Source organism: Lissotriton vulgaris, chromosome 12 (genome assembly GCF_964263255.1).
Source record: "Lissotriton vulgaris chromosome 12, aLisVul1.2, whole genome shotgun sequence".
In the NCBI taxonomy this organism is placed as follows: Eukaryota; Metazoa; Chordata; class Amphibia; order Caudata; family Salamandridae; genus Lissotriton; species Lissotriton vulgaris.
In genome coordinates this window covers 307,811,032-307,831,669 of record NC_141700.1, presented here as the reverse complement: position 1 = coordinate 307,831,669, position 20,638 = coordinate 307,811,032, and positions in this window count along the sequence as shown.

Here is a 20,638-nt window from a genome sequence, read left to right as displayed (position 1 = left end):
TCCCCCTTACCCTGACTAGAAGCAAGGGTCCCTATTTCGACAGTGATACCTACCTCTGCCAACTAGAGAACCCCATTTCTAACAGGGGGACTTGATGATAATTTAAAATGTTCAAGAGTAGTGCGTCAAGGGTGTGTTCATGCCCCTTTTTTATTTACCTTATACATCAATGGGTTATAACCTGCCCTTATATCCCTGTAGGCTGATACGCAGAGAATGCTCAGTAGATGAGTGCCTGTTCTGTTGTATGCGGATGGCGCTGTGCTTACAGCATGTACATCCAGAGCTTTGCAAGTCTTAATTGATATGGAGTGGTGTGGCTCACTGGTTAGAGGCGGCAGACCCGAGAGCAGAGGACGGCCTGGGACCAGGGTTCAATTCCTGACGCGGCAGGGTCGTGGACCAGGGTCAGCGGACTCGATAATTCTCATCTCGGTGCCTACTCTAACCAGGGATCACACTCGGCAACTCTGGGCATTAGCTTGCCTCATCTCCACAATGGCCCCCCCACATACGCCGGGGATGCCTGGTTTCACCTTGGAGATACCCAGTAGGGACCATCTCACAGGGAAAGCCAGGGCGGGTTCCCCAGCGGTCTACTGCGCAGAGATACTCCTTCGGGAGTCGATTCTAGTGCATTACAAACCCACAATTAATTAATGTGTTTGTTTCCTTCAAAAATGGGCTGGATTTGTCTCCTAATTTCACCAAATAATTTATGATGGAACTAGTTTCCAGAGGGACTTACAAGGAAGGTACTTTTAGTTTATCCAAGGTCCCGGCTATAGCATATCTTGGTGTTTTATTTGAAGTCGAATTACATTGGATTAACCTGAAGGCAGAGAAGTATAGGGACATGAAAACATCGATGGGAGCTATTACAAATTATGCACATAGATTGGGCACATGGTCCTCGAGGGTGATTATAAAATTATATCAGTCCTTTTGCATTTCCAAGGCCCTGTACAGCAGTGAGATCCTAGGGTACAAGGCAGTTGACAAATTACAGATGGCGCAAAATACATTTTTAAGACGGGTTTTAAAAGTCCCCCCGAGAACCCCTCTTACTTGACATGAAGAACTTGGGACCAAGTATATTACTGATTTGGCTGCAGTTAAGCCTCTGTTGTGTTGGGTGAAAGTTTGGTCTAAAGAGGAGGCATCTTTTAATCGAGCAGTAATTTTGGACTGCCTTTCACTGGACAATGTTTTTTTAATCTCATTTTTAAGATTAAAGATTTTTTTTTTAAAGCCAGCGCAGAGCGTGAGGGCATGGAGCTCAGTAAACCCATGGTAAGAGCACATGCTCTAGTCAAATCAGGGCAGGGTATAGAGACTTATCTCGCCATTTTAACTAGTGCCCATGACAGATATTTTATAACTCATTTTAGATTAAATATATTCCATCACTTAGTGGCCTCTCCTCCGGGGTTTGTCTTACGAGCTGAGGATAGAAGGCCCTGTGGCTACAACAATAGGTCTCCATAGGATCTCCTACATTTTGTCTTTGTATGTAAATATTTTACGCACCCTAGGTGACTGCATCTCTAACCTTATTTAAAAGAAATGGAATTCAGGCATGCTCGTATTGCACTTTTGCACTTGCACCTTTTGGGTAATGCCAACACACTGTTTGTTGTTTTAAAAGTTTTAAGAGCAATATTAAGATCAAGAAACTCTAGATACGATTGAGATAGACAGGCACATTTGTGATTTGTATAGTGATGAAATATGGTTTTAACTGATTAGTCATTGTTTTTTTCTTTTAACCTATTGTATCTTTTATGGCTGTGTTTTACTGCTGAATAAAGTTTGTTATATATCCTAAAGAACGATTTCTGAGGGTAAATGGGCAAAATATCGATTCCAAAATATAGACAAACCAAAATATCGAGTCCTAAATATAGAATGGACAAAATATCGAATGGACAGAATATAGACATCAAAAATATCGTTTTGAAGGTAAGTAATGTAATATTAATTTTAAAAATATAGACCGTCAAAATATCGAAGTACATAATATAGTTTATTAAACATATCGAATTTTTAATAATATCACATTTTTATAAGTGTTTTTTATGTTAGTATATGTATGAAAACTGTATATATTTTTGTAATTTATTTTAAGAAATTAATTTTATGTTATTTAATTATTGTGTAATTTAATTCTGTAGCAGGTTGTGGGTTTATAGGGGCATAGGGTGGGAAGTAATTTAATTATATTTAATTAAATATGTTAATTAACTAATTGATATTTATTTAGAATACATTGTTAATTAATTTTTAATTGGTAATTAATTAATTCTTAATTGATAATTATTTTTTATTAATTTATTAATTGATAATTATGTGAATTAAATTATTTATTTTCTGTAGCGGGTTGTGGGTTTATAGGGGAATAAGGTGGGAAGGAATTTAATTATAATTAATTAAATATGTTAATTAATTAATTTGTATTCATTTTTGATTACATTGTTAATTAATTGTTAATTGGTAATTAATTAATTATTAAATGATTATTTTTTATTAATTGATTAATTGATAATTATGTGAATAATATTAATTTATTTTCTGCAGCGGGTTGTGGGTTTATAGGGGAATAGGGTGGGAAGTAATATAATTATAATTAATTAAATATGTTAATTAATTAATTGGTATTTATTTTGAACAAATTGTTAATTGCTTTTTAATTGATAATTAATTAACTCTTATTTGATAATTAATTTTTATTAATTGATTAATTGATAATTATGTGAATTATTTTAATTTATTTTCACTAGAGTGGGAATAGTAAAATGTACCCCTATGCTATCCAACGCTTTCCCTACTGTTGCACTCTCATTCGTGTATGATTCTCTCAAGGCACAATCCTTGGATTTTAAATTGTATTGTATTGGTTTGTATGAATTTGCATTGCATTTTATTACTTAGACATTGGTTTTTAATAAAATTAGATTGTTAACGATTCTATTTCTTTGTGGAAATCTTTTTATATTACCTGACACAGAGTGGACCATAGGTCCTTCTTCCCTGATAAGACAGGGCTGAGGTGAACAAGTTGACTCCAGGGATTCCCCCTTTGACTCACTGTCTTCCTACCCTGTTCCCTGGTGAAAGTGGGGTACCCTCTCTTTTGAAACCCATAGTAATTTTTACCCCTACGCTATCCAACGCTTTCACTACTGTTGTACTCTCTGGAGTGGGAAAAGTAAATTTTACCCCTACGCTATCCAACGCTTTCCCTACTGTTGCACTCTCTGGAGTAGGAATAGTAATTTTGAACCCTACGCTATCCAACCCTTTCCCTACTGTTGCACTTTCTGGAGTGGGAATAGTAATTTTCACCCCTACGCTATCCAACACTTTCCCTACTGTTGCACTCTCTGGAGAGAGAATAGTAATTTTTACCCCTACGCTATCCAACGCTTTCCCTGATGTTGCACTCTCTGTTGTGGGAATAATAATTTTTACCTCTACGCTATCCAACGCTTTCCCTACTGTTGCACTCTCTGGAGTGGGAATAGTACATTTTACCCCTATGCTATCCAAAGCTTTCCCTACTGTTGCCCTCTCTGGAGTGGGATTAGTAATTTTTACCCCTACGCTATCCAATGCTTTCCCTACTGTTGCACTCTCTGGAGTGGGAATAGTACTTTTTACCCCTACCCTATCCAACGCTTTCCCTACTGTTGCACTCTCTGGAGTGGGAATAGTCATTTTTACCTCTACGCTATCCAAGGTTTTCCCTACTGTTGCACTCTCTGGAGTGGGAATAGTAATTTTTAACCCTGCGCTATCCAACCCTTTCCCTACTGTTGCACTCTCTGGAGTGGAAATAGTAATTTTTACCCCTACGCTAACCAACGCTTTCCCTACTGCTGCACTCTCTGGAGTGGGAATAGTAATTTTTACCCTCCCGTTATCCAACGCTTTCCCTAATGTTGCAGTCTCTGGAGTGGGAATAGTAATTTATACCAGCACGCTATCCAACGCTTTCCCTACTGTTGCACTCTTTGGAGTGGGAATAGTAATTTTTACCGGAACGCTATCCAACACTTTCCCTACTGTTGCACTCTCTGGAGTGGGAATAGTAATTTTTACCCCTACGTTATCCAACGCTTACCCTACTGTTGTATTCACTGGAGTGGGAATAGTAATTTTTAACCCTACGCATTCCAACGCTTTCCCTACTGTTGCACTCACTGGAGTGGGTATAGTAATTTTTACCCCTACGCTATCTAACGCTTTCCCTACTGTTGCACTCTCTGGAGTTGGAATAGTAATTATTGCTCCTACGCTATCCAACGCTTTCCCTACTGATGCACTCTCTGGAGTGGGAATAGTAATTTTTACCCCTACGCTATCCAATGCTTTCCCTACTGTTGCACTCTTTGGAGTGGGAATAGTCATTTTTACCCCCACGCTATCCAACGCTTTCCCTACTGTTGCACTTCCAGGAGTGGGAATAGTAATTTTTACACCTCTGCTATCCTACGGTAATAATATTGTGTATTTTTTATTAATATTATGTTATTATATATATGTTTTAACAGATATGATTGTTTTTTTTTATAAGTTAAATTTGTTATTTAATAATTTTTAGGTAATTTAAGTATTTTTAAGTATATTTTAGCTATTTATTTTTAATTTTTTTAAATTTTACATTAATTTTAATAAATTCAATATTTTTATAATGTATATATATAAACGATATTTTGCGGTCGATATTTTGGTACTTACCTGTTTGTAGATAGGAATTCGCTATTTTGTCTGTCGATATTTTGGAATCTATATTTTGGGTAGTCTATATTTTTTCCCTCGATATTTAGTCAGTGATCCTTTTTGAGATCCACTCAGAAGTTATTTACAGAGAATGTAAAATGTTGGTCAATTTTGTTGAAAAATAATTGTTTAGGGTATGCCCAGATGAAATTTCTATTGAACTTATTCATTTCATAAAAAAATATTTTGAGAACGTTCACAAGAGACCTGTAGGAACTGTAGGAAGTGTCTCATTTGTAGTAGAAGATTTTGTGAAGTCCACTTAAAAGCGATTTCCATTGAATGTAGAGAGTTACTCAGTTACTAGTTAAATGTTTGTAAGAAGTAATTAATAGGGTATGTGGATTGTGACTTAGATCATGGGCAAATATGTATGAGGTCAAATCAGAAGTAAGCAATAGGTCATGTTGAGAATTACTGATTTCCAAAGCTCGATTTGGTAAGGTAAATTCAAAACAGTTTCCAGTAAAAGTGCAGTATCATTTGGTTTCTGGGAAAAATAGTTGTTTGATTCAGCCAGTGAGAATTGCAGAGAGCATAAAACGTTACTGAATTTACAAGGAACAATCTGTGAGGTCACCTAAAGTGATTTATTGGTAATGTACAGACTGACTTAATTTTCAAAGTCAAATTTGTGAAGTCTACTTAAAAACCATTTTCTTGGAATGTTAGGAGTTACTCACTTCATCAGAAAACAATATATGTGAGCTTCCCCCACTAGAAATTTCCCTATTACATTGAGTTACATGATTCCCAAGTAGGATTTAGGTGACTACCAGGAAAAACAGACAGTTATCTACACCTTTACAGTGTAATGAATGAGCATCCTGTGAGTGCACTTTACTGTTGTTTATTGTTGTATGGTGAAGTTGAATGCCCTGAAGTTGGAAACATTGGCGTATGTATGGCACTGTGGTACAAGCATGAGAGATGCGATAGAACCTTCCACTAGGATAAAGCCAGCAATGTATTACAAGAGGGAAAACCTCCAGAGGCAGAGACCTAGAGAGGCAAACATCTACCAACCGCTTTGCTACAGGATGATACCATGTGAATTTCCTGAATGGTAGTCTACTGACAAGTGTTAGGGCATTAACACTTGTCAGTGGAGCACCCCGTAATTGTTGTAGGATTCCATTATTTTTATTCTGAATTGTTCATTTAATTTTGCACAGGGAAAGCACATGCAATACAGCTTTCTAGGAGTTGATAGATATTTTGTTTGTGAATATTTTGTCTTAGTTTTATGAGTCCTGCTTACTTGATCAGTTTTATGGCTATTCTGGGATGGTGGAAGAACATTTGTGGTCCGTGGTCAGTATAAAGTACAGGTTGAGCGACAATTCATTTTGATATTATAAATGAACTCAACCCAATTATTGGGCGATCACCTTCTAGCTTGAGGTAGCTACCAGGGGATAGTTGCAGTTGCTGGGTGGGTGTCTCAAAGTGCACTTTTTTGTTTGTTTAATAACTTCTTAATAACTTCTTAGATGCCATGTTGTCAAAAATACATTTACATATTTCTTTTCCAAGCACCCCACCAGAACTTAATGCAACAACGGTTGGTTTTTATGCCATGGATCAGTTCCCATATGCAATAGAATGTGCTGATGGCACTCACATTCAACTATGTCCTCCATCAGCATCAGAGCATGCATTATGGAATAGAAAATATCACCATTCTTTAAATAGACAGGTAGTTTGTAATTCTGCTTATGTAATAACCCATTTAAAGGCTAAACACCCGCGGAGTTCACATGACTCCATCTCTCGTTATTCAGGCCTTTATAACTGGCTGGCAAGAGGAGATTTCGGAGAGGGACATCTTCTTGGTAAGTATTATTTTACTTAACTGTTTATTTGTATGACACATTATGTGTTTACAAAACTTAATTTTATGTTTTTCTCAATGTAGGCAACAATGCATATTATATTTGGCCCTGGATTATGACCCCTTACCTAATGGCAGAACTACAATGGAGGGAAGATACAACTACGTACAAGATCAGTAATAGAGCACATGTTTGGGATTCTGAAGATAAGATTTTGTTGCCTTCATAAAAGTGGTGGAGCATTGCTGCACACACATGAAAAAATGTGTTAAATCATAGCTGCATGAGCTTTTCTTCACAATATAGCAACGAGAAAGTTGAACCTCATAATGACAGTTCAGATAGAGATGAAAAACAAAACCCATGCACATTCCAACCAGGACAACCATGACAGCTGAGGGCAGAGCATGACAAATTGACATTACAACAAATAATTATTTCTAAGCTAAGTACCAAATAATTAAATTGACAAATATTTGAATGCTCATAATTGTCCTTTATTGTATATATATATACATATATTTATATATCACCGCAGACTCCTCCAATAAATAAAAGTATGAAGCCCAGGGGAATCCAGGAAACCTTTTAATGGAAAATTCGGGCATGATACATTTCGGCATTACAGCCTTCTTCGGATGCCACTAAACAACAGGATGCTGCTCCACCCGCTCCTTTGAATAGCTTGCTCAACTCCTATTGGTCGGAGTGCACCTTGCCCCAGATCACATGTCCGTGTACACACTGCAGAGCCAATTGAACTGCAGTTCCCAGCAGCCATCAAATTTGGATAAGTACTACGAGTGGGGAAACAAGCAGAAATCCAGCCCATGTGGTTCAGAGATGAAAATGTCAAAGATGCAGGGTGGCTGGTTGCTTGCGCCTGGTGTGAATTATAGTCCAAAAGGCTTCCCTGGGTCCCCTATAATGTTCAAGCCCCCCATGCAGGTGTCCGCCGGGCTAAGAGCCACCGTGCAATGGGAGCGGCTCCACTTGAAATCACGAGCTGCGCCTGTCAGCAGCCACTGGCTTGGTGAGCACTGGAGGCGGGCCGGAGCTATCTGATACCTCGGAGAAACAATAACGCAGTAAACAGCAGATGCCAGCAAGCTCAAGCCTCTTGAAGAACAGGGCCTCATTAGCGCCTCTGGCCGGTGTGAATTATCACCGCAGACTCCTCCAATAAAGAAAAGTTTGAAGCCCAGGGGAATCCAGGAAAACATTTAATGGAAAATTCGGGCATGATGCATTTCGACAATACTGCGTCCTTCAGATGACACTAAACAGCAGGATGCTGCTTCACCCGCTCCTTTGAATAGCTTGCTCCACTCCTATTGGTCAGAGTGCACCTTGTATATATATATATATTACCTACTGGCAGTCGCCAGTAGGTATATATAGTTAGGATTTTTTTCCTATGGGATTTCTGAAAATTCTATGTCGAATAACTTTGGTGTTTGTGGACGGAATTGGCTGGAATTTTCAGGAAAATGGCACATTTTGTTTCTGACCAGCCCATGAAAATTTGGGGGAGTTTCGTCAAGGGGGGGCTGAGAACAAAGGGGGGTCCTAAAACGCGTTTTTCCCATTCATTTTTCCATAGGGCGGTTGGACTCACTTTTAGCTCGAACGGCTGAATGGATTTACACGAAACTTGGCAAAATTGTAGGGACTGGTAGCCCGATGTGCCTTTGCTAGGTCTCAAGATATGTGCTCCAGTGGATTTTGAGAAATGAACGTTCAAAAAAATATATATATCTGTGACAGCGTCCCGGTTAGCACCCCGGTTCGCGTACCTGACGCGTAACGGAACTTCGCGAGGAGAAGAGGATTGGCTCCCCGGTGACTGTGAGCATTCTAAACAGTCCGGAGCGGCCGCCATCTTGTGTCTCAGTAGGATCGAGACACAAGAGGTGGCAAAAACAAAGGGGGAAATGAGCATAAGGGGGCAGAGTACATACTCCCTGACCCCCTAGGTTTGATGAGGGGGCTTTAAAAGGGCCCCGCGGGGCAAAAAATAATAATTTTTATGATCGTTTTTTTGCGGGGGGAGCGCTCGGTACGCGCATCGGGAAGCGGTCCGGGGAGCGTAATATAGGGAAAAAAGAATGAAAGAATGTTCAAATATTGTATGTTTATTGATTGTTCTTTTTGTTGTATTTTTTTAAAAAAATGTATTTAAGTACCAACATGTAGGTACCAATGCAGAGTCTAAAAAGAAATATACACTGTTTCCTTTGTAGATATCTTGCATGTTGTTTCAGAAGTTATTGTGGTATATGGAATTCATAGCATAGTCTGTGAGGAAAGCAGAAAGAACATGGAGGCAGGAGATGATAAAGAGATGTTAAATACACATTGGAGATAATATAGTGGGAGAAAGGAAGTAACTATGAGCAAACTTACTATGTAACACAAAAAAGTTGCACAGTATATTTTAAGTCTCAGTTTATATTTTATCTTTTTGGGTACTATTTCATAATTTTTTTTAAAAAAAGAATAATGTCTCAAACAATTTTAACTTTCAAAATTTAAATTTATTGTTCTGATTTTTCAAAATCTAAGAGAATTTGTAACATTAAATCATCAGGTATGTCTTCCTTTTCATTCCAAGAATCACATTCTTCAGCACATTTTAATAATTCTTGGTCTACTGTTTCATCCATAAAATCTAGTTCTTCTTTTTCTTGGTTTGGATTGTTTTCAATCTTAATTTCAAATGAAATTGTATTTTCTTTTTGCTGTGCTTCCATTTTCTTGCTGTAAATTGCATAAAAAATAAATATATCAGTGGAGATAGGGCACTGTTGGGTTTAAGTTCAGACAGGAACTTGTGAGGTTTTAACAGTGAAGTACTCTTTGGGCAGTGCTTGGTTTCAGGCAGGAAGTAGAACTATTAAAAAGGGCCTGTGATGAAGCCTAAGTAAATTCATAATAATACCACAGAAGCCTAACTCAATCAATAATTTAAATAATTACGTCTTTCTCAATGACTAACTCTTATAGAGGGACAGTATGTAACTATCTGAAAACGTTTTCCTAAATTAATTTAAATTGCATAACATAGTTCTCCTTTCAAATTTTTTAAATGATATCTTACCTTTGTAAAAGAAGTTAAAGTTGACAGTGAAAATGCTCTTGAAATGTACTTCAGGAAGAAGTAGTCAAAATGGCTGTGTTTCTCTCTCTTTCTTTATATATATTCAGGTACATAACCAATCAAATGTCTTGAAATAATAGTAGAAAATGAAAGTAACATTTTAATTGGTTGTCAATTCTAACACTTCATATGTGTTTTTGTTATGTAATTTACCTCAGGATATTTAGTCAGGCCTACAGCATAATTTTCTCAATGGAATTCCATCAAATATGGGTAAATGGTAGGGACTGCTATGTAGTAGGGCCTATTCTATATTTGATGAAAGTGTCTCCAGTGGTTTTTCTGTAAATTACTTTCCGACCTTTTTATAGCGAGCGCTCACCGGTGCGCGTCCCGGTACGCGTACCTGCAGCGTTACGGGAGTCCTCCATTTTGTGTATCGGTAGAATTGAGACACAAGATGGAGGTGAAACAATGTTCGGAATGGGTAGAAGGGGGCACGGTAGACACTTTCTGACCCTCTAGGTTTTCTGAGGGGGGCTTAGGACGCTCATATAGGCAAAAAAAAAAACGCGTGGGGAGCGCCCGGTACGCGCACCGGTAAGCGAACCGGGGAGCGTACTTTGGTGAAAAATAGTGAAAAAAGTTAGAAAAAGATAAACGTATTTTTTTTTTTTTTAAGACCTTTATTGAGATACCAGGAGGGGTACACAGCTTGTGTGCCTACAACCTGAAACAGACAGGCCGGCAGCTCTTTGAAAGAGTATCACATCCAAGCAATAGAATTCTATCAAAGGAGATCTTAGGTAACACAGCATGTCGCCTACAACCCATCAGGGCCGGCCGCGTAGAGGCATATCACAAGCTGGTAGGACTGTCGGTCTCCGCCATTTCAATAATATAGAGAGAATAAATAGTCAACCTATGAGGTCTCATTTTATAATAACTCTTAAACCTGAACAACAACTCGGGGATCAGTGTAGACTTCCCAACCATCAGTAGTCCCACCATACGTAGTATAAGGTGAAGAGTATCAGTCAGCGCAGAGTATCTTTGTACTGCATTTCTTGCATGTATTCCATAAAATGTAGGTGAGTGTCTACTGCTGTTGGACGAGGAACTGAGACTGGTGGAGGAGGGAGACTTGAGCATGGTTTGTGCTCTGATTTGTGAAGATGGCAGTTATGAAGTGTCACATATCAGTCAGATGGCTACTGTGAAGTGGTTGATGAGCGGGGAATGATAAGCAGGAAATCGGAGGGACACGTCGACTAGGGTCCGTGCTGGTAAAAGAATGTAACTATCCTACTTTGTGTAAGGTAGTCAGGTAAGGGTAAACCATCGGTGTGAGGGTTCAGCTAGTGTACTGGGTTACGAAAAGAGGAAGTAAGTGTTCGGAGATGGGGTGGGTGGGGCGTATCTTGTTTCACGACCTAGTATCAGGCAAGTCTTGTAGCGCTGCAACGGTTGGTACGTGGTCGGGTACCGCGCGTGGGTTTGAATCTGGATCATCTATAGACTGGTGTCTGAGTAAGTACGCTGCAAACGGGCCCCAAAGATCTTTAGGACGTGACATTTGTGGTAATAGTTCTGCATAATTATGTAATTGGTCCTGCCAGGTGGACATAGAGGTTAACCAGGTCTTAAATTTGGGAGCTCGGCCTCGGCCCCATCTACTGGCAAGCTGTCGTTTCGCTAAGAGGAACCCCAATGCAAACAATTTCCGATTGTTCTTCAGCTCAGGGGGGGAGAGTCCCAGCAAGGCGATTCTCGGACACGGTGTGATTGCAATTTCCACTATGTCCGACATAGCTTCAAACACCTCCACCCAGTAAGAAGCAACTGAACAGCAAGTCCATGCTAAGTGCATGAAGTGGGCACTCGGGCGGTTGCAGCGGAGGCATCTGTCATCATCGCGTAAGCCAAAACGGTGTAGTTTAGCGGGAGTGTGATAGAGGCGGTGCAGAAATTTAAAATGCAGTAGTCTGAGGCGGGCATTGCCTGTCACTGAGTTGGTATGGGAGCAGCTCAATTCCCACTGGTCATCCGTGAGTGGGGCATCCAGGTCCCCATCCCATTCTGTGCGCGCTCGAAGGGCAGGGGGTATTACGGCCGAGTACGCGTACTTATATAACATGGAGACGACGTGTTTCGGGGCTGTAGTTTGGAGTAGTACATGTAAGGGCGCCATAATTTCCGGCTCGTTCGGGAAGCCCGGGAGTGGCTGCCTTGACGTCGTGCCGCAGTCGTGCGTAGAGGAACGTGTCCATGGTCGAGGGAACCTGATCCCCAAACAAGTGGGCAGAGGAGCGAAATTTCCCCTCCACATACAGATCACCCCACGTATGAAGTGCCAATCTGGTAAGCATTTTGCAGCCTAATTCCTCGCAGGAGACACTCAGTCTGGGGTCGTGTGCGATGGGCATAAGCGGGGAGTAAAGAAAGGCAACGTTAGCCCGATTCGCAATCCTGCGCCAGGCTTGCACCGTACAGTCAACGGTGGAGGGATCTCGATCGGTCACACGGGATTCCGTGTAGAGATACCCCGATGGCCTAGCAGGCCTCATATACCCATCCTCCACGGCGAGATGTGCCATGAAGGGCGGAGGTCGGAGCCAGTAGGCCGCAAAGTGAGCTTGTGCGCAGTCGAAGTAGAGGCTGAAGTTAGGGACCTCGAACCCGCCTTGGTGGTAGGGCAGTTTTAGCGTTGATAGTGCCAATCTGACCTGTTTCCCGCCCCAGATCAATCTGGACAGCTGGGAATCTAGGGAGCGGAAAAAATGTGACCCCGGACTGTAGGGGATGTTCGTGAATAGGTACAGTAGTTTAGGGAGTATGACCATTTTGATCAGGGAGATACGTCCCGCCATGGAGAGTGGGAGATGAATCCATCTAGTGATAGTGTCCGTTAACTTGTCCAGGACGGTGCCATAATTCGCCCTAATAAGGGTCTCGCGGTTTCTGGTGATGGTTATGCCCAGGTACTTAATCTCGTCTCCCTCCCACACCAGAGGGTAATCGAGAGGGAACTGCGTGGTTTTATCCGTAAGGGGGAATAAGGCTGACTTTGACCAGTTGATTTGAACCCCGGCGATAGCTCCGTATTTAGTGACCTCTCGTAGGAGAGGGTTCAGATTGTCTTTCGGCTTATGGACATATAGGGTCATGTCGTCCGCATATAGCGAGACGAGTATCTGCCTGTCAGGGTAATTTAAAGAGCGCTGATTATGGTACTGTCGGAGTTTGGCGGCGAGGGGTTCAATAGCAATCGCAAAGAGGACCGGGGATAAGGGGCATCCTTGCCGGGTACCCCGTTGTATCTCAAAGTTGTCGGATCTAGATCCATTCAGCAGGACCGCCGCGTGAGGCTTGTTATAGAGAAGTTTAATCCAGTCTATAAAACTGTAGGGTGTACCCATGCGTTCCAGCAATGCAAATAGATAATCCCATTCCAGGGAGTCAAAAGCTTTGGTAGCATCAAGGAAAACTACCGCAGCTTCACACCTGGGAGTGATGTCCTGCAAGATTGCCTGCAGAGTGCGTAAATTATGAGAGGTGGCACGATTCGGGACAAAGCCTGCCTGGTCCGGGAGGACCAATCATTCCATAAGGAGGTTGAGGCGGGTAGCCAAAACCTTAGCCAATATCTTAACGTCCGTATTTAGCAGGGATAGGGGTCTATACGAATCGCAGTGCTCGGGGGGCTTGCCATGTTTCAATAGGGAGGTGATGAGGGCTTCTCTCATGCTAAATGGCAACGTACCCTCCTCGAAGGCGATGTAGTATACTTGTTGCAGAATAGGAGCTAAAATGTGGATGTAGGTCTTGTAAAAATCTATAGGTAGGCCGTCCGAACCAGGGGCCTTGCCCGATTTCATACTCATTATGGCGTCCTTGATTTCGTCCAGTTCTAGCTCATGGTGGAGGAATTTTTGTTGGGTCGGGCCCAGCCAGGCTATGGCTGTGTCCTCGAGGTAGGAACCCAGATCCAGTTCCTCTCGTCGATGGGAGGAGTAAAGCGTCTTGTAGTGGTTGGTGAGGACATCAAGTTGGCTGGGGAGATCCCTATGTGGGACGTCATCCTCGTCCATCAGGGTGGTAATATAATTGCGGTGCCTCAGTGGTCGTACAGCCGAGGCGAGCGCCCTGCCCGGCCTGTCCCCTTCCCCGTATATACGTGCAAGGTATGGTTTCCCCAGAAATTTGCATTCCCTCTCCGCTTCAACTGTGTATTCATCAATTTTGTGTCTAAGTCGCACCCTGGCCGTATGATCCTGTCCGCTTTGGACCAATTCCCGTTCTAGTGCCTTGATCTCAAGTTCAAGCTGTCGTAGTGAGCCTCTAAGTGCTTTAAGGACACCCCCACCCTTTGATATGCACCACCCCCGGACAGTGACTTTAAATGCCTCCCAGACCGTGGCCATGCTAGAGACGGAGTTAATATTGCGATCAAAGAAGTCTGTGATGTCCTGCTCCAATTCCGCTTTGAAAGCGGTGTCAGTGAGGTGTGCGGGGTTCAGTCGCCAGGATAAGTATGGGGAGATTAAAAGGGGGATACGTAGGGAAAGGAGGACCGGAGAATGGTCAGATAGCGTGCGCGCGAGGTGCAGGGATTTCACAATCCAGGGAGCTATGCCAGGAGTCAGGAAAATGTAGTCCAACCTGGCCCACGTGGAGTGTACTGCTGAGAAGTGTGTACCATGCTTCAGGGAGGGGTGTAGGTGCCGCCAAGTGTCTATTAACTGATGGTCGTCCACTATGTCCTGTAGGGTACGCTGGGTGTGGGTGTAGTGCGTTGGTTGTGGATGCGACCTATCTAGCCCTGGTTGTAGAGCAGTGTTGAAGTCTCCCCCCAACACTACGCTGGTGATGTCTAGCGACTGGATCTTGCCCCACATAGTGAGAAGCGTCTCTGGGTCGTCAATATTAGGGCCATAGTAACAGGCGAAGAGTATGCGATGAGTATGTAGTGTACCCCAGACCATGCAGTACCTCCCGCCCGAATCTACATTCGTGCCTTCTGGAGTGAAGCCCAATCCTTTCTTCACCAGTATAGCTGCGCCTCTGGAATAGTTGGAGTAGGACGCAAACACCCTGTGGGAAGCCCATCTCGAAGCGAAGAGGGGAAGCCCACCGGGGGGGAGGTGTGTTTCCTGCAACAGGGCGACAGAGATTCCGTGTCTGTCTAGGTAGCCTAGTACCTGCCTCTTCTTTCTCGGGTCGTTCAGCCCCCTAACATTCCACGACACCAGGTGAAAGTCAAGTGTAGGGAGTCTAGCATTCATGTCTTCCATCTAACCCATGATAAGAGAGCATGGCAAGCATATGTGACAAACGAGATCAAACATTCAGAATTAAGATCACAAACCAGAGCAGTTCGTAAATTCGTCCTATCTACCCTCCCCCATCCATGGGACAATGTAATATCTGTAGCATCTGTGCATGGGTAAGACATAACCAATCCCAAACAAAAAAAAAACACTGTCACGCCGAGACCCAGTGTGGCATGTCATGTACAGAAGTTCAGATATAATGCAGGTGACTGGGTCTTCAGATACCTTGGCGTGACATTCCCGCCCTCCCCCACCCACTACGGCATCCCAAACCAGCCGAGAAAGAGTATCCCACCCCCTCCCACAACATCCCAAGAAAATCAAAACGAAGAGCAAACACCAACCACCTCCCACCCTCAGAAGGGAAGAGGTTTGCAGGGGATCACCCATTGGGGGTTTCAACTAGGGGGCACCAGACCAGCCTCCCACCTCCCTACTTTCACCCGCCTAGAGGTGCGGGACGGAGGTGGGTGATTGAGCACACAGGTATATGTCAGACCAAAATGTATAAGCATTATAACGAACACCTCACCGGCTGTGGTATCAGTTGGGTCCCCTACGGCATATCCCTAGCCGCCCAAGGGGTTGGCAGTCCAAGGTGCAATGCAGGGAGTAGTTCAGAAATTCGGAGGCAGCTATCCATCACATGGGGCCTCCGGCTACAAAGAGTCAAGGAGCAAGTGAAGGCAGGAGCCGCAGATTACACATCCGTGAACAAAGTTAGTCTTGTTGGGACAATGGAGATTGCGACCTGGAGCGTCGCCGTTCCGCATCTTCTCGGGATTGTTCCTTCCTCTGCTGCTTCAGAAAGTCCTCCACTTGTTGAGGGTTTTGGAAAAAGTGTTGTTTACCATGAAGGGACACTTTTAGTTTGGCAGGGTAAAGCATGGCATAGGGGATTTCCAGAGTTTGAAGTTTCTTTTTGACTCCAGCAAATTTACGTCTGGCTTCTTGGACCGACGGGGTGAAATCGGGGAAGAAGGACAGGGTAGTGTTGCCATATTTTACTGGGCCCTGCTCTCTGGCACATCGCAGCACAGCGTCTCGGTCCCTGTAATTGAGGAATCTTGCTATAATCGGTCTCGGCTGGGCTCCCGGGGGAGGCCGCGCGGCGAGGGATCTATGTGCACGCTCGACGATGAGATGTGGGGAGAAGGCCTCCTTACCGAACAGTTCGACCACCAGGTTTTCCATAAAGACCTCCATCTTCCCAGTGTTTGTGGATTCCGCAAGGCCTACGACGCGAACGTTGTTGCGGCGGGACCGCGCCTCCAAATCCTCATTTTTGTCGGCGATTATTTTGAGGAGTCTGTCCATCTGGGTTGCCTGCTTGGAGCTGGATGCGGCACCGTCCTCCAAGGAAGAGATTCTTTCCTCGGCCTCCAGGATACGCGTGTCGTGGCGCTCTAGTTTGGAGACTACGCTGTCAATGCGGGAGTTAATTGCGTCCACTTTAGAGTCGATGGACGTTAGGCTCTGCTTCATGCCTAATAGGATGGTTTTCCAGTCCTCCTCCTGAGGTTCCGGTGAAGGGGGACTCTTCTCCGCAGCAGCAGTTGATTTGGGCGTTTTCTTGGCCTCGAAGGGGATCTTCGACTGCCTGGTGTCGGTACGACCCATCGCCCCCCTTGGTGGCGGCAGCGTTAGAGGGGAGGCGGCAGCCAGAGTGTAGGGCAGTGTGGACCAGGGGTGAGAGAGCCCTGGGAAGTTGTCCGGATCCAAAAGTCACAGGGCGCAGCAGTGCCAGAGATGTCCGTCCCCAGTAGCGTCAGAACCCGACCATCGACTGTACAAGCACCGCCAGGTCCAGATCTCCTTTCGCGGTTCGGATACAGGCTCGTGACCACTTGGGCCGGGGGAGGAGGGGTAGAGACCAGGCAGGCGGGTAGGTAAAAGTCCCAGCAGAGAGTCCGAGCCACCCGTGGGTACGGAACAGTACTATAGGCAGTGATCTGCAGGAGGGGATTTGACAGATCGGGTCCCTGTAGACCAAAATGGCGTTTTGGCGCCAAGCAGAGATGGGGTACCGCGGGTCACCGCGTCTCGGAGTGGGGGGGAACAGGCAGCCCCAGCAGGCGGAGGGGCACGTCCCCGCTCAACAGCGGTTGTTGGTCGTTCCTCGGGCCCCCCCACTAGCAGAGCAGCAGCGGGTGGCGGGTGAGACCAGGCAAGCAGCTATCACAGGTAGGCAGTGTGGGGACAGCGCCTATCAGGGCCCGACCAACGGTCCCTCAGTCCGCCCAACTAGACGCCGTCCTCCCGCGCGTCTCCTCGGCAGGGAGAGCAGCCACTCGCCGGCCTCCGAGCACCGGACTTTCCAGGTGGGCTGCCCCGGCCGAGAAGCAGGCTCCGACCCAGCTCGGGCAGTCCCGGTGGTGTTCTTGGGACACCGCCGGGTAGATCTAGATAGTGGCCGTGTAAACGCAGCAAGCAGCAGGCATCCAAGGCTCGGACGGGGTTATGCTCTACCGCCGAGCTCCTCCATCAGCAGAGACGCGGCAGGGAGCAGGCGAGAACAACAGTGTCAGTGGTCCCGGTCCGGCCGCATGAAGGGCAATGTCACCTCAGCCCAGAGTAACGGCTGTATCTTCCTCCCAGCCAGTAATGTGTCTTGAGCGCGCCGTTTCTCACCCCTTCGGATCCCCACGTACCGGGCAGCGGAGGTCACTTCCAGCAGGGTGGAAGGCGCCGGCGATCGCAGAACTACAGCTCTCCACTCCTGCGGCGGGAGGATCAGCTCCGCACAGGCCACGAAGCCGCAGCCTTTCCTGATGAATTGATCCCGCTGGGCAGCGGGCCGCCAGACAGCCAGGCAGTCCGCCCTCCGGTTTTCAGCATGTATCTCGGCCTTTGGCTGGGCTAGTGCGACATTCCAGGCACCGCTGTGTGCGGGGGAATATCGCGGACGATATGGTGCATCTTCCAGGTGGTATACACAGGTCAGGATGGTCTTTTGGATGATTAGGGTGCTCAATTGGGCGAGAGCCTCACGACAGAGCGGCCATCTTGGTTTGGCGCCACCTAGCGCCCCCCGAAAAAGATAAACGTTTTGAATGATCAGAGGTAGGGTAGCTCTGAAAAGAGCTATTGGGTTCTGTGGCTAATTTAGGTACCTACAAGTAGGTTCCAATGCACAGTTTTAAATTCAGGAGGAATATTTTATTCCCCTCATCGGAGAAGTGCACACCATCTCCTCTGTAGATGTCTTGCATGTTGTAACGCAAGTTATTGTTGTATATTAAACCCATTCTAAAGTCTCTCATGTAAGCAGAAACAGATTTATTCACATGTTTCCTTGCTTTCTCAAATTGTGGAAAAAATTGGTTGGACCACTTCCATTTCAGTCTTTGGCATATATTGGAATATACCAAGGCAGTTTGGGGAAAAAGTGTCATCAATTGATGAAAGGTGTCCTTTAAAAACATTTCCAGACCAACCCCAGTCATAGTCCCAAAATCATTTCCACCACAGTGCACTATTAAGAGGTCAGGGTTTGGCAGATGCATAAAAAAATTATATTAAAAACATATAAAATACACTTTTCATTTAAAAGAATAATACATTTTACAGCTTTTGATATTTTCTATAAAAAAACATTGACATTCACTGAAAAAACCATAGGTTATAGACCATATATAGTTAGGAATTAGCATTTACAAAACCTTGAAAATTCACAGAAAAAAACCATAGGTTATAGACCATATATAGTTAGGGATTAGCATTTGCAAAACCTTATTTTACTCACACAAAACCATTGAAATTCGCATATATAGTTAGTTGCACTAACTATATATCGCGCACCCGTAATCCACTGCTGATGATGTCACATATTGCATCATTCATGACATGGTCAGTGACATCACTGATGACATCACTGATAACATCTCAAATTACATCACTGATGACATCACTGATGACATCTCAAATGACATCACTGATGACATCTCATTTGACATTACTGATCACATCACTGATGATATCAGTTATGTGATAATACAATGAACCTCTTCAGACTCTACTATAACCTTAGATACAATCAGTGTAAACAGACACTCACAGACTGTCACTCATCCATGGAGTTACTCACACACCTAGTCAGTCATGCAAAGAATCAATCACACCTCCATTTCCTCAACTATACAGTTATACACACCTTACTTATTCAAACGTATACTAACACATATTTACTCTCTTATACAATCCCTGATACAAGTTCACAATGATCCATACAGCCACTCACACATTCACTGGCTCTTATGCATAGTTATTTATATATGTCAACTCTCACATGTACTGTGTTTTACATATGTACTTACTTTGACATGCACAGAGTCATACACCTCCCAGCCACCCCACACACACTCAGTCTCCCATACAAATACTTGGGCAACCAATCAATAACCCATATAGTTACTCATATAGCTACTGATCAACACAAGCAGCAGTTTACAGAACAACAGACATAATGATGCACAAATAAAGACAGTTTAGTCACTAACCCATGCACTCAGTGAGCCACATTTAATCACTCACTCATACAGTCAGTCATGCACCTACTAAATCCTTCATCCAGACACTTATACATCCACTCATTCTTCAAGACATATTTTAACTTTACAGAAACATACAGTCACTGGATGTTGTCATCAGTGATGTCATCAGTGAAGTCATTTGAGATGTCATCAGTGATGTCATCAGTGATGTCACTGACCATGTCATGAATGATGCAATATGTGACATCATCAGCAGTGGATTGCGGGTGCGCGATATATAGTTAGTGCAACTAACTATATATGCGAATTTCAATGGTTTTGTGTGAGTAAAATAAGGTTTTGTAAATGCTAATCCCTAACTATATATGGTCTACAACCTATGGTTTTTTCAGTGAATATATATATATATATATATATATATGAGTTTCAAAGTCCGCTGGGAACTTCGAAATATATATATATATATATATATATATATATATATATATATATATATATATATATATATATATATATATATATATATATATATATATATATGTATTAAATTCAAAAAGATTGCCCCTGTGAGACAATCCACTACGCACATTTTCTTGCTTCCTTTTTAATGGACTCCGCCTGCTTGTAAAGTAGGATGCCTATGGTTTTTTCAGTGAATTTCAAAGGTTTTGAAAATGATAATTTTTAAATGTATTAATTGTTATTTTGTTTACACTAATTTACTACATTATTTTAAAATTTTTAGATAATTTATTTTTTAAATTTCATTACACATTTTTAATATAAATTGAATTTTTTTTTTTTTTTTAATATTGAAATTGTAAGAATTTTTTTAATGTAATATTTTTTTAATTTATATATATTTTATATAGCAGGCAATGATATCCTATGGTCAGAAATTCAAGTTACTGGTAAGTAGAGTTACATTTACTTTTAAGGAATAGTAGTGAGCTAGATTGGGGAATTAATTCCTCTTCAATCCTGAGGTCCCCTGTGAGCCAAGTAGCCCACCAGGTACCTCCAGTATGCGCCAGGCAGCTGTGTTGCAGAGAGTTTTTCAAAGGGCACGCCCCCTTTATACAACACTCTACAACA